Raw genomic sequence first — 11,588 nt, 5'->3', positions numbered from 1 at the left:
TCATGTGTTCCCGGGCTACATATGTTTTCTTACAGAGCAAAGCATAATCAGCTTTGCATCCTGCATCGCCACAAGCACTTCCTCCTCAGTTCAAAGGCTGCGCAGAGGAATCGGGATAGAGAGACCCATCCTTATGTCCATATTCATGCATATGCTTTGACTGTATTTTAAATGGAGCCCCTTGTGCTTTATAACTCGTGATCCCGTTTTCTCACTTCTGTGCTGTGGCAATGTCACTCTCCTTGGAGAAAAGCTCTTGTTTGTCATTAAATACCAGTGGTTGAGAAACAAAGCGGAGGAGGATGGTGCTTTCAAATGAAGGGGAGCAGCGTGTTGAACAGCCTGCCTCCGTGCTTGGGACTGCAGCTAGTTATCCGAGGTACTCGTTTTTGCCTACGTAAGCATTAAAACAAAAAAGGTGCATTACAGGCAGCTTCAGAGAAAAATGTGCAGACCTGACTTTCAAAGCCCTTTGCACGCCCTTCACGTGAAGCGGTGTGAAGCCGGCGCACAGGCAGCAGCTGTGGGAGCAAGAAGCTCCCAGGCAGCGAGTTCAATCGCTGCACGGTGCTCCTGGGCTTTTGTTAGATGTGTGCTGACGATCACGTTATTCCTACGTGCAGTGATAGTGATAAATGCTGGGAAATGGACCCGCAGGAGAGCACTGCAAGGACTTGATGTGCTCCTGTGCCTGGGTGGGGACGGTCGTGGTGTGTGGTTTTGACACGGAGCTCTGGTTACCTAAAGACCAGGCTGACTCGACCAGCTTTAATTTCAGCATGCTCAAAAGTGATTCAGAGACTGTAACTAATTGAGTTTAAAATGACAAGGGATTTTTTAAATTTTTTTCCCAGTGGACAGAAAGTACAGGTTTTTCCCAGCTTTGTTGTTCTTGGGGGAAATTTGCTTCCTGGAGGTACTTCTGGGCATCTACGGCTTCTTCTACAGAAGATAAAACTCCAGATATGTACAGCTTAGGGGAGAAAATCCCCTGAAATTTAGCCTGTTGCAACCAAGATGTATAAGGTAGTGGGTGACACAGAATCAGAATGGTTGGGGTTGGAAGAGACCTCTGGAGATCATCTAGTCCAACTTCCCTGCTAAAGCAGGGTCACCTAGAGCAGATCACACAGGAATGTGTCCAGGCGAGTACCTTGAAACAGGGAGAGCAGGACCTTAAAGCTCTGCTCTGAATTGCTTTATGGGCAGCTCTTACATGAAAGTTAAAGTTCCTGAATTAGTATTATCTGCTAAGAACCATTTCCCTGGCTGTGTCTCGTCCCTTCTGATCGGCATGGTGCCCAGGCTACGGCTTTCCTTTGGCAGAGAGAACCAGATCTGCCTTGACAACTTCCTAATCATGAAGGAGCTGCAAAATAACGGTTAGTTAAGCTTACTTTCCGCTTCCTAACAACCTGCAAGCTTTACCTCGGAGGTGATGAAGGACTATGCTGCCTGCAGGCAGATCTGTCAGGAAGGTAATCCTCGAGTACCATTGCGGGTTGTGTTCGGCACACTTTCATCCAGACTGGTTACTTGTGAAGCTGAAGGTATGAATCCCTTGAATCTGTACTTGGTTTTTGCTGGAGGCAGAAGCCTAAACTGGGTGGCCAAACGTTCCCTTCTTGATCCTAAAACAGTAGCATGAAGAGCGCACCTCATGTTAATCTTTGGAAATTAATCTTGCTCCAGGTTCCTGCCAGATAAAGACACATTAAAGAGCAAAACTCTGAAATGGCAGAAGACTCCTTATGAGAGCAGAAAAGAGCCATTAAGATACTACGGTGGCAAAGGAATACGTTGCCAAACTGAGGGAGCAGATGTGATAGAGGCCAGAATCCAACGCTGTGGGAAATTGGTCTACAGAGTGCAAAACGAGAACAGATTCTGAATTAATTGTAGCTGTTTCCCATCTAGAGACAAACCAAAGAAAAACAGGTGAACAATTTGGTGCTACTGAGAAAATGACCATAAATATGAAGAACATGTAAATCAAGTCTAAAAGACAATGGGGTGGAAGAAACCAAAAACCTCTGGATCTCAAAAGTTTGGTGAGGGTCAAAACTGCTATTCAGACATTTCTTGGTACATAATAACATTGAGGAAGCTGCTGTTAAGAGCAAAAGACAAGTGGTGAGGAAATGAGCTGTTCCCGGGGTCATGAGCTGCCCACCAGACATCCTTGGCTGGGCAGCAGTAGGACATTCTCTTTTGAATCTTCTGATACTCTCAAGTGTCTTCCTCTGATTCCCAAAGGAATTCCTCTTTTACCTTCTACCATTAAAATGGAGTCTTGAAAGAGAAGGAACAGGAAAAGCAATCAACGGGAATCCCCATTTTATGAAGCAGTTAGACATACAGTGAAGACCTGCCAGGCTGGAAGTGAAGGGAAGGAGTTGAAAAGTAGATGAGGAAAATGGGGAGGAAAAGCTCCCACTGAGGATCTTTCCTCAGAGAGATGAGGCACAGCAGACTGCTGGATAAAAGGGATGTATGCAACCTTGGATCTGACAACTGAGTGGAAATCCCCTGGCTGGAGAAAAGAAGATGAGGTAGCTGTAAGGAGATCCTGGGGTACTGGGCTCAGATCAACCCTAGAGCAGAAGCAGCAGCAGCCAAAAAAAGGAACTCCATCAATCAGTGGCCATGAAAATGCGTGTGCGAACTTCTTCTGAAATTCCCAGGGAGAACAATTTGGGTTGAGAAGTGATGAATGCAGAACTCTAAATACTGGTGTCATCAGCCCTACCCAACCTATTAATAGTTTTCTATGAGCATGAACAAGTCACACAACCTCCATATGCCTCTGCTTCATCACTTCTGTCAGATGGGGGTAGAGATTGATTCTACCAAGGGAAGCGCATCATTGTTCATTGTTAGCATGTGTAAATGATTGTGTATAGAGTAAATATCGAGGAGTATTGATGTGTTGCCAGTTTCACTTTTTAGCTGCCCTTTACAGGGGATGGTTGCACTCCACCTGCTCCCGACTACCTCCCATGATGGAAACTGATTTCTCCTGGGAAATCTATCCCAGGGCTCAAGTTATCTTTAAAGTTAAATGTTCTCCTGTTACCTAATCTTGATCTTGCTGCTGCGATTCGAACCCATTCATTACTGCTCACCCTATCTGCTGTGGAGCACAGGTTTTTGTAGATACAAGGGCATCAAGTGGGCTGGGTGGTTTTCATTGTAAGAAGCAGACTGACTGCTTACAGCTTTGCCAAAGCTCAGCTATTTAGGTTCAAGCTTTTCCATGCCAGGCATTTCCCTCAAGCTGTTTTCCACCCCCTGATTTTTACTCCTCTTTGCCTTTTTGTTTTAAAACGCAGCCAAAAATCTCAGCTGTTTCTCAGAACAAGGTGAGGGAATGACACCGCTGCATTATGGCTGAGCAGCAGAATTTCAGTGATGGGACTATTTTTGGAAGGCTTGAATGCTCTGATCTGAAATCTGGGAGCAGAGCTGTGACTTGAAGATCAGTCAGCCAGGTATCCCCCAAAATGACAGCTCTTGAGTTGGTTGGTCTGGCTCCAGGCTGGGAATCTCAATTGATACTGAGATGCTTTTTGTGAGACGTTCAGGAGTCACTCTCCTTGTCATGAAAGGACTTTCTGTCCAAAAAAGTCTCACCCTGCACAAACTCAAATTTACACTGGACTCATAGTAAAGCAAGGTGTGGGAGATCACTATACCTGTGTGTCTTTTTTCCCTCTTTCCCGTTCTACTCCACAAACTGTTGAGTCTGCAGGTCAAATTCAAGCAAATTTGAGAGTGGGAGGGAAAGTGGGTTTCAGAAATTCCTTCAAAAGCCTTTAAATTAGGTGATATGGGTGAAAGGGGAGAATGGAGGTGCAAATCCTGAGGAAACCAGCCTACTTTTGTTTCAGTGCATCCCGGGGCAGCTTGTGTAGAATAACATTGTCATTTGTTAACTCCCCCACGACAGGATTCAACTTTGTATTTGAGCTGCATCTCCCCTTCTTCAGCTTTCAAGTGTGGGGTTTTTCTTGTTGTTTTTCCCCAAACAGTTAAGCCTGTTCAAAATCTAGGCTCTCTGATGAAACCAGATCTTCCTTCAATACACATTAATCATGGCTGGATTATGGGGTTGGAGTAGCCACTGGAATTTCTTTCTGGTGAAACTGGAAGTGACCTTTGTTCCTCCTTGTTCTGTGGGTCAGTCTCGAGCTTAACTGGTCATCTACAAATGCTGCAACTGCTGACGGAGACCACAAAGGTGACGGAGAGGTGAAGAGCAACCTCTGCTCTTCCTATGCTGGGTTTCTTTTGCTGCTGCTGTAGTGTTGGCTCATCGACATCCTGCTGGTCTCCTTCCTGGTGGTGAGCACAGGCCGGGGCAGGGGAGCGAAGCACAAAAATGCAGCAAATTACAATGCTAAAGACTTGAGAGGGGGAAAATCCACATCGAATAGGAAAATCCTAGGGTAGAGTGTGCTGAGGAATCTGTCTTGGGACACAAAGAAGGGAAAGGGGCAGCTGTGAATACACCCTTCAAGTGAGAACGTGCAAGTAAATCTGCATGGGGAAATTCTTGTGTTCTTACAAAGTCAAGGGAAAGTCTCTGAGACTCCGTTCTGACCCAGGGTGTGCCCATTTGGATCAAGGTGGAGGATTGGGGCCATCATAATTCCTCGTCAGTAAAAACAAATAGCTCGAGCAGCAGAGGAGAAGCATGAAAACAAAGTTACTATCAACACCCTGCCTCTTTGAAATCCCTTCCAAATTCTCAAAGGATAAGATCAATGCGAACAAAAAACAATAACAGCACTGTATTAAAAGAAGGTGAAAAGGCAGCTCCCTCAGCAGTACACACCCAAGAAATGGGCTTTTCTTTGCTTTCTCGGAGCTGACATGAGGCAGGCAGAGCTAGGAAGAGCCCAAAAGCAGCAGCCAGGTATTTATTTATTATTTTTTTTACCTTTGCGAGCTCCATAATGAAAGCAGCGGTCGGCACCCCTGTGCCAGAGCGCTCCAAACCTGCCCGCGATGGAATGTGCTGATAAAGAGGAATGTTTCCTTGCGGACTTGGTTAGAGACACAATTTTAAATATTGCCAATTTCCAGTATCGGCCTTAGCAAGAGACTTTGCCCCTCAGCGATCCATCTGGAAACGGCAACAGCTCTTCCTAGCCTTGAATGTCGAATTAGACAACGCGCTTCACAACTTTGTCTCCCAGTCTCTGTGGTCACCTAAGCAGGGCACTAATTTCTCTGAAAGCACAAAAAACAGCTGGCAATCCATTTGTTATGGTACGACATGGCACCCTGGTGCATTAGGTGTATGGAAATGTAAGTTTTTGATGTGTTTAGTGTGTAACAAGACAGCAGAACTCTGCTCGGTTCTGAAATGCAACTTTCTCCTTGAAAATGAAATTAATTGTTTAAGAATAAGATTTTTATAATCTGATGCTTTGAAAGTCAACGTTTTACTGCCTTTTGTGAGGCAAATTTAAAGTTGGGTGTGTCATAAATTCAGATAAAGTGGGAGTAAGTGTGAGCAGAAAAACTTTAACTTACGGGACCTTCAGGAAAATTTGTAGAAACAGAAGAAGGGGGTTTTAACAAAATTCTCATTAAGGTTAATACAAGTTGTGCTGATAAATCCTCTGGAGTTGTACAACTCTTCTAAACAAATACAGAATTTTGGAAGGAGAGATTTTTCTGTACATAAACTACTTTGTTTCTCACCAGTGAAACATTTTCAGCTAAGATGCGCCTCTGGCAAATCTCCCCTTCTGTGAAGTTTATTGATATTTTTATTACAGTTGGGCAAAGCCTTAAAATCCTTCTGTGATTACAGTTAGGAGTTAATGTTTGTTTTGCCCATAGAGAAGGTAAAAAACCTTCAGAAATGCAATTGCTTTCCACCACTGGATCTATGAGAGGAAAGAATTCTAGCTCAAAGCTTACAAGAATAATCTCTTTTGAATCCAAAGAGTCACTTGAACATTATCTGTACCAAGACTGAATCACCTCTAACAGTTGTACTGAGTATAATCAAAAGTATAACAGACTATAACACAGCTTGCTCAGTGATAAACATGCACATGTGAAAGAAGAACAGGGCTTTGAGTCACTCTCTCTTTAGCTTTCTCCCCCATCATTTCCAATTTCACCCACAAACAGCCCTCCCTAGCAGGGTTTGCTTTCCACACTTTGAATTTGAACATAACCTTTTCAGCTCACGCAGGAACAGACACCGCAACAACAAAAAACACACACACTCACTCAAAAACACCTTGAAGACTGGAAACAGAAGAGAAGAAAATATAAGATAGTTAATCCAGAGAGATGATGTTGCATTTAGCTTAACAGATAGAGATTTGGCTGGTGGAGGCTATGAGAGGACATCCATGTTTTGACTGTTTAATCTTAGACAGGCCTTCTGCTTGTGATCACTTAGTGTCACCCTGATTCCTTCATGTGGAAGAAACCTCAGATATCTTTGTGTCTGCTCTGAGCTGCCAGGGTACCCCAGCTGCCTTGTGCTGGGCCTGAGGAACCAAAACTCTCTGCATTGACTATTCTCATGTTGCTTTCTGGAAGCCCTTGAGATCTGAAAATCTGCCATGGACTTCTAGAACAACTACAAGATCTTGCCTGGCTGTTTTATGTCTTGTGCTTAGTACTCTTTAAAACATGTAAAAGGCTCTCACCATAGCATGCCACCCCCCAAACCACGCATATACTTTTGAAGGAGTTTTTAACGGATTATGAAATGCAACATAACGAGATGAGGTGGCTGATAGCAGCACAGGAGATAATACACAGAAAAAGCTCTGCTTGAACAACATAAAGTTGAGCGCCATTCGTACTGTCCGCATGCCAACAACAGCATCTTCAGAACTAATTTCACAGGGGCAGTTTTTAAACACTTCCTTTTATGTATGCAGGCTAGGGTGAGTCATGCCTTGTGCTCAGTTAAACTTTCTCCTCATTGCTCAACATCAGGGGTAATGACAGTGTCTGGTTCTTTACATGGAGATCTTGAGATCTTCATCAGGAGATCTCCAGTCATTTGATAGCTGGGGGAACTGAGGCATGAGAGGTGAAGCGATATGCCCAAAGTCACTTAGCAGGCCTCAGGGAAGGCTGGAAGACACCAGACTCCTGTACCTGGTATCTCACTGTACTTCCATGGCTGCACATCCCTGATTGTTTTATGATTAAATGAGTGAGGAGACAGCCTCAAGTTGCGCAAGGCGAGGTTTAGATTGGGTGTTAGGAAATTTTTTTCATGGAAAGGGTTCTCAGGCATTGGAACAGGCTGCCCAGGGAACTGGTTAAATCACCATTCCTGGAAATGTTTAAAAGATGCGTAGATGACGTTCTTAGGAACCTGATTTAGGGCCAGTGTTGGGCTAATGGCTGGACTCGATGATCTTGAGGGTCTCTTCCAACCAAAATGATTCTATGGTTATTTGCTGGCATGCAAGTGTCAGAAGAGTGTGTCCAGGTGGATGCCCCATGCTGTACAGGCCATGCGTTCATGGGAGATGCTCTGTGTGTATGTTACTGAAACAAAGGCTCTTCTTCTGTGAAGCACATTGTCAAACTGCCAGTGCTCCATGCCAGAAATAGCCCAGGGTGTCCAAATCACCCAGCTGGGAAAGGATGGTTGCTTTTACTGGCTATTCATTTAGCCCTGCTCGTGAAGACTTAGGTGGTAGTAAGCCAGGCTCAAGCAGAGGTGTGAATGCAGCTACTGCAGTGCAAGAGTCAGTGCGATTAAGGTGCTTGCTAGGAATTTGGGCTTCAACAGCTTCAGCGTGGGAAGGGCCTCCCATGTCCTGGCTGAGTACTCCAAATGCTTGGGAACAACAAAGGCAGGCAGGCGTCATGCTCTGGTTAAGTGAGAGTCCCATTCAGTTATTTCAAGTAGCACCTGCAGGCATCTTCTTTTGGGAAAAAAGTTCCAGATTTGGTATCTGGAGTCAACAGATGCATCTCTCTTGTAGCCTAGTTCAGAGAAGAGAGAGATCAGGTGCTGCTTCCTCCCTCATACCTGCCGTGCTTAGCATTTTTTTAACTAGTAGGCAGCCTCCCACTCAGAATGCAAAATTAGATCATTTTGTTTAACTGTTGTGGTATGGCTCTTATCTCTCTTTGTGTATTACGTAAGATGTTTAGGTATCAACTTTGGACTCAGCCAAGTCCTTAAAGCTCCATGTTGTTGCATTCAGAGTCTCTACATCCATCTCTGCATAAAGTGCTTCCACAGATGTGAGCTGAGGCCGATAGCTCTTGGCCCTCAGTGTTGCCCATATCCCTCACTGGGCTTGTTTTAGGAGTCTCAAGATATCTTTGTGCTGATGTATGCATGCTGGGCACAAAATGCTGCTCTGGAGCAGAGCTAGAGCATTTCAGGATGGTTTCAGCATGTTACTGTGGGTCCATGAACAGCAATACCCCATGTCACTGATGGGGTGACTTCAGTGAGGATATTCTGTTTGGGAGCATCAGTGTAGAGAAATAAAAATTAGTCTGGAGGAAATAAGTCGATTCATCTGCTCAATTTCTCCCCCTCTCCCTGAATTTTGTAGAACCCATAAGCACAGATCTTGCGTAAGTGGATTGCATTTCACACCTCATGTGCATAATTATATCTTGCAAACAGTTTATTAATGGATCTATGATCACAGAGTAGCTTGTATATACATAACACTGGTGTTTGATTATGCTGCAGCTGCCATAGATCAATGGATACACAGGAGTCTCACTTATCAGTGTCTCGCACGCGTGAGGTCTGGAGAACAATATAGCATGAGTGCTGTGCAGTTACTCATCAAATCCTGCTACCTACAGGAAAATCAGAGGTTTTAAAGACATGACAGAAAAGGGTTATAGAAAGAACAGTATATACAGGATTCGTCACTTGGAGAAAGCTCCCTTTCTCAAAAACATCCCATCTGTAAATCTTTAAGTGATATTCTGTCTCAATTATCCACATACTGTAAACACGTTAGATCTTATTTTGGAAAGGGGTCTGTTCTGAGAAATTGCTCAGAAAGTAGCATGCCTACAAGCTTGACCAGTTTGGTTTTCTGAAGGTGACTCACCCAGAGGCCTGATGAACAGCCTAAGTTCTTATTTTGTGAATCAACAGACCAAGGATTTGCAGACCAAAGCAAGCCTACCAACATCTAAGCAGCCTGAACCGCACCGAAAGGGTTTGCAGAGATATCACTGAGACACCTTCAGGAAACAGTTGCATTTGGTTATGCACAAGGGAAAAAGGTTGAAGCCCGTTTTGCTGTGTTGATGAAACAGGGCTAAAACCAAAACACACAAAAAACTGTTGGGTGAGGTGCAGAATTCCCACGAGTTTGTGTCCCATCTCCAACAGAAAACCTCAGCTTTCCCTCTCATGTCCCCCAGCTACCACCTGCGAAGCTGCTTCTGATCTATGTTGACTGTCTGGCCAGTGGCCAGCGACGCTGGCCAAACAGGGTAAGTAACTGTGGAAATTATGCTCTAGCCTTTCTTGCGGCAAAGACATTAATTTGTGTGCCTCTCCTCTACCTGGCTAGAAACAAAAAAAGCGCATGAACTTCTCCATCTTTAAGGCCTGAATTGCCTTGTTAAGTGTTGAGGGCTGCAGGGGTAGATAGAGGAAGAGCTGGTCCAATTTTATAAGTTTTCCTTTATGAGAAAACAGGCCTAAAATAATAATTTTCTCCCAGTTGTATCTGTTATAATATAAAGGAATCTGCTCCCTTCACTGAGGAGGTATTCATCAGTGCAGGGTTTGGGGGTTTTTGTTTTTTTATGGTATCAGCTTAGTGTAGAGAAGAAACTGGATAAATTCAGAAGAATAACATGATGCTGCACCACTGTTTTCCACCTCAGCCCTTACAGTTATCCTGTTTCTGCATCAGACCAACCGAGGCAACAAACAGGCAGTGTCTGATCTATTACAGGCTTTCCGATAATATTGACTGACTTTACCTAAAACAAAAACTTTGCAGTGGAGAGATGAAAACTCCAGGATGAGAAACACTAAACAAAGAGCTGCCTGGAGGGGAGCAGTCAATTTTTTTGTTATTTCCAAAGTCCTGAAAAATATATGCCAAGGTCAAAGACCCAACTTGCAAGGTGGTCATGTCTCCCATTCCTTATTTTAGGGCTTTACAACCATGCCTCTTTCTTTTGACCTTGGTAATTTTTTTTTTACAAATTGTTGTTTGGAAGAGGGCACAGACAGTTTGGGGGGTGAGGAAGTGGGAACTGGGCAATGTACTAGTAAGTAGTGAAAGATTATTGGAGGTTAAGGGAGCAGATTTCTACCTTATGAAGTTGGCAGTTCTCCTGTAAGCCTAAGTTCTTGTTATTGACCTTGCTGTAAGATGAATAGTGATATGGATTTTTTTTAAAATGTCTATTTTGAGACCTTTAAATGTGCCTGACATTCATGAGAATTTTGTGTAAGGGTTGTTATCAATCTAAATGAATCGAGATAATATATAACATTTGTGTGTTTTCAATCTCAGTATATTTTCTTTTCAGATTTGGTTATTATTGAAGAAAGCTTTTAAAATACTTCTTTCAGTGCTTTTAATTTCTGAATTTACACACATATCTGCATTACAGTAATGTACCAAAAATCAGAAGATACAGCTAAAACACAGTTATTGTCTAAATCTGCAGTTCCTATTGTTCTGAAGTGTATTAGACTTTTCATGAAATATTTTTTATATCTAGAAAAAAAACTCCTACAGGTTTTTTATGAAGTCTGTATACAATTGGTTATGGGATACAGACACTTCCCTCATTTTTTTATTAATTTGCTCATACTTGATTCAAATCATGCCTTCTGGCTAACCTTAGCATTGCCCTCTTCCAATTTGCATGAGTACACGTAAAGTTAAGATTGTAATACCAAGAGATTAGAAAACCTCCTTTCTTTATCAAAAGATCTAATACACTCTAATATTTTTATGTTAGCAATAGCTGTCGTAATAGCCAACTGTTTTTTGGCATGGCTACCCCTACAATGCTCCAGAGCTGCTAAAAGGCTGGGAGAGCGGTTGTAGGAAAAAAAAATAATCTAAGTATGTATGAAAAAAAACGGATTTAGGGACAGGTGATGTATGTCCTGCTGTGTTCCCTGATGGAATTAGCTCCTGTAAAATGTCTGTTTGCGAAGATGAAGCACCAAGAGTTGAGGCTGCAGCTTTGCTGCTGTGTTTTTAGCACGTGGGTAAGCGAACTTTCCAAGTGCTGGTGAACCCAGGCACCGGGTTTTTTTGCTCTAGGCCGACACCAAGATTCCAAAGACGCTGAGCAGCCCGGCTGTGCGTTTTGAAGCAGTGGGTGGTTCTGCTCCCCACAGGGATGGAGGGTCCTTTGGTGGACAATCTTTTGGGCTAAGTCAGGCTCTACGCTGCCTCCCGGGCCGGGTAAGCCCTCGCTGACGGTGATGGGAGTCAGAGGACGCCGGTGCGACGCCTGCACCGCCCCTACCTGTGCACCCCACACGGGCTGGGCGAAGGGGTACGACGCGCCCACCTTGCCCTTCCCCCGGGACGGCCGGAGAAGGTGCGGGGGGCGACCGGGGAGGGATG

General features: G+C 44.0%; 1 long non-coding RNA gene across 1 annotated transcript; it reads left to right on the top strand.

Annotated features, from left to right (window-relative positions):
• Window positions 1-239: 239 nt before the first annotated feature.
• LOC135575355 (uncharacterized) lies at window positions 240-11,419 on the top strand. Its single transcript, XR_010465948.1, has 3 exons — window positions 240-379; window positions 9,403-9,474; window positions 11,280-11,419. It is a non-coding gene; the product is annotated as an uncharacterized LOC135575355 (long non-coding RNA).
• The last annotated feature ends 169 nt before the right edge of the window (window positions 11,420-11,588 follow it).

The sequence above is a fragment of the Columba livia genome, chromosome 13 (genome assembly GCF_036013475.1).
Source record: "Columba livia isolate bColLiv1 breed racing homer chromosome 13, bColLiv1.pat.W.v2, whole genome shotgun sequence".
NCBI lineage: Eukaryota > Metazoa > Chordata > Aves > Columbiformes > Columbidae > Columba > Columba livia.
Note: the sequence above shows the minus strand (reverse complement) of the source record. Positions and strands in the feature narration are given on the sequence as shown.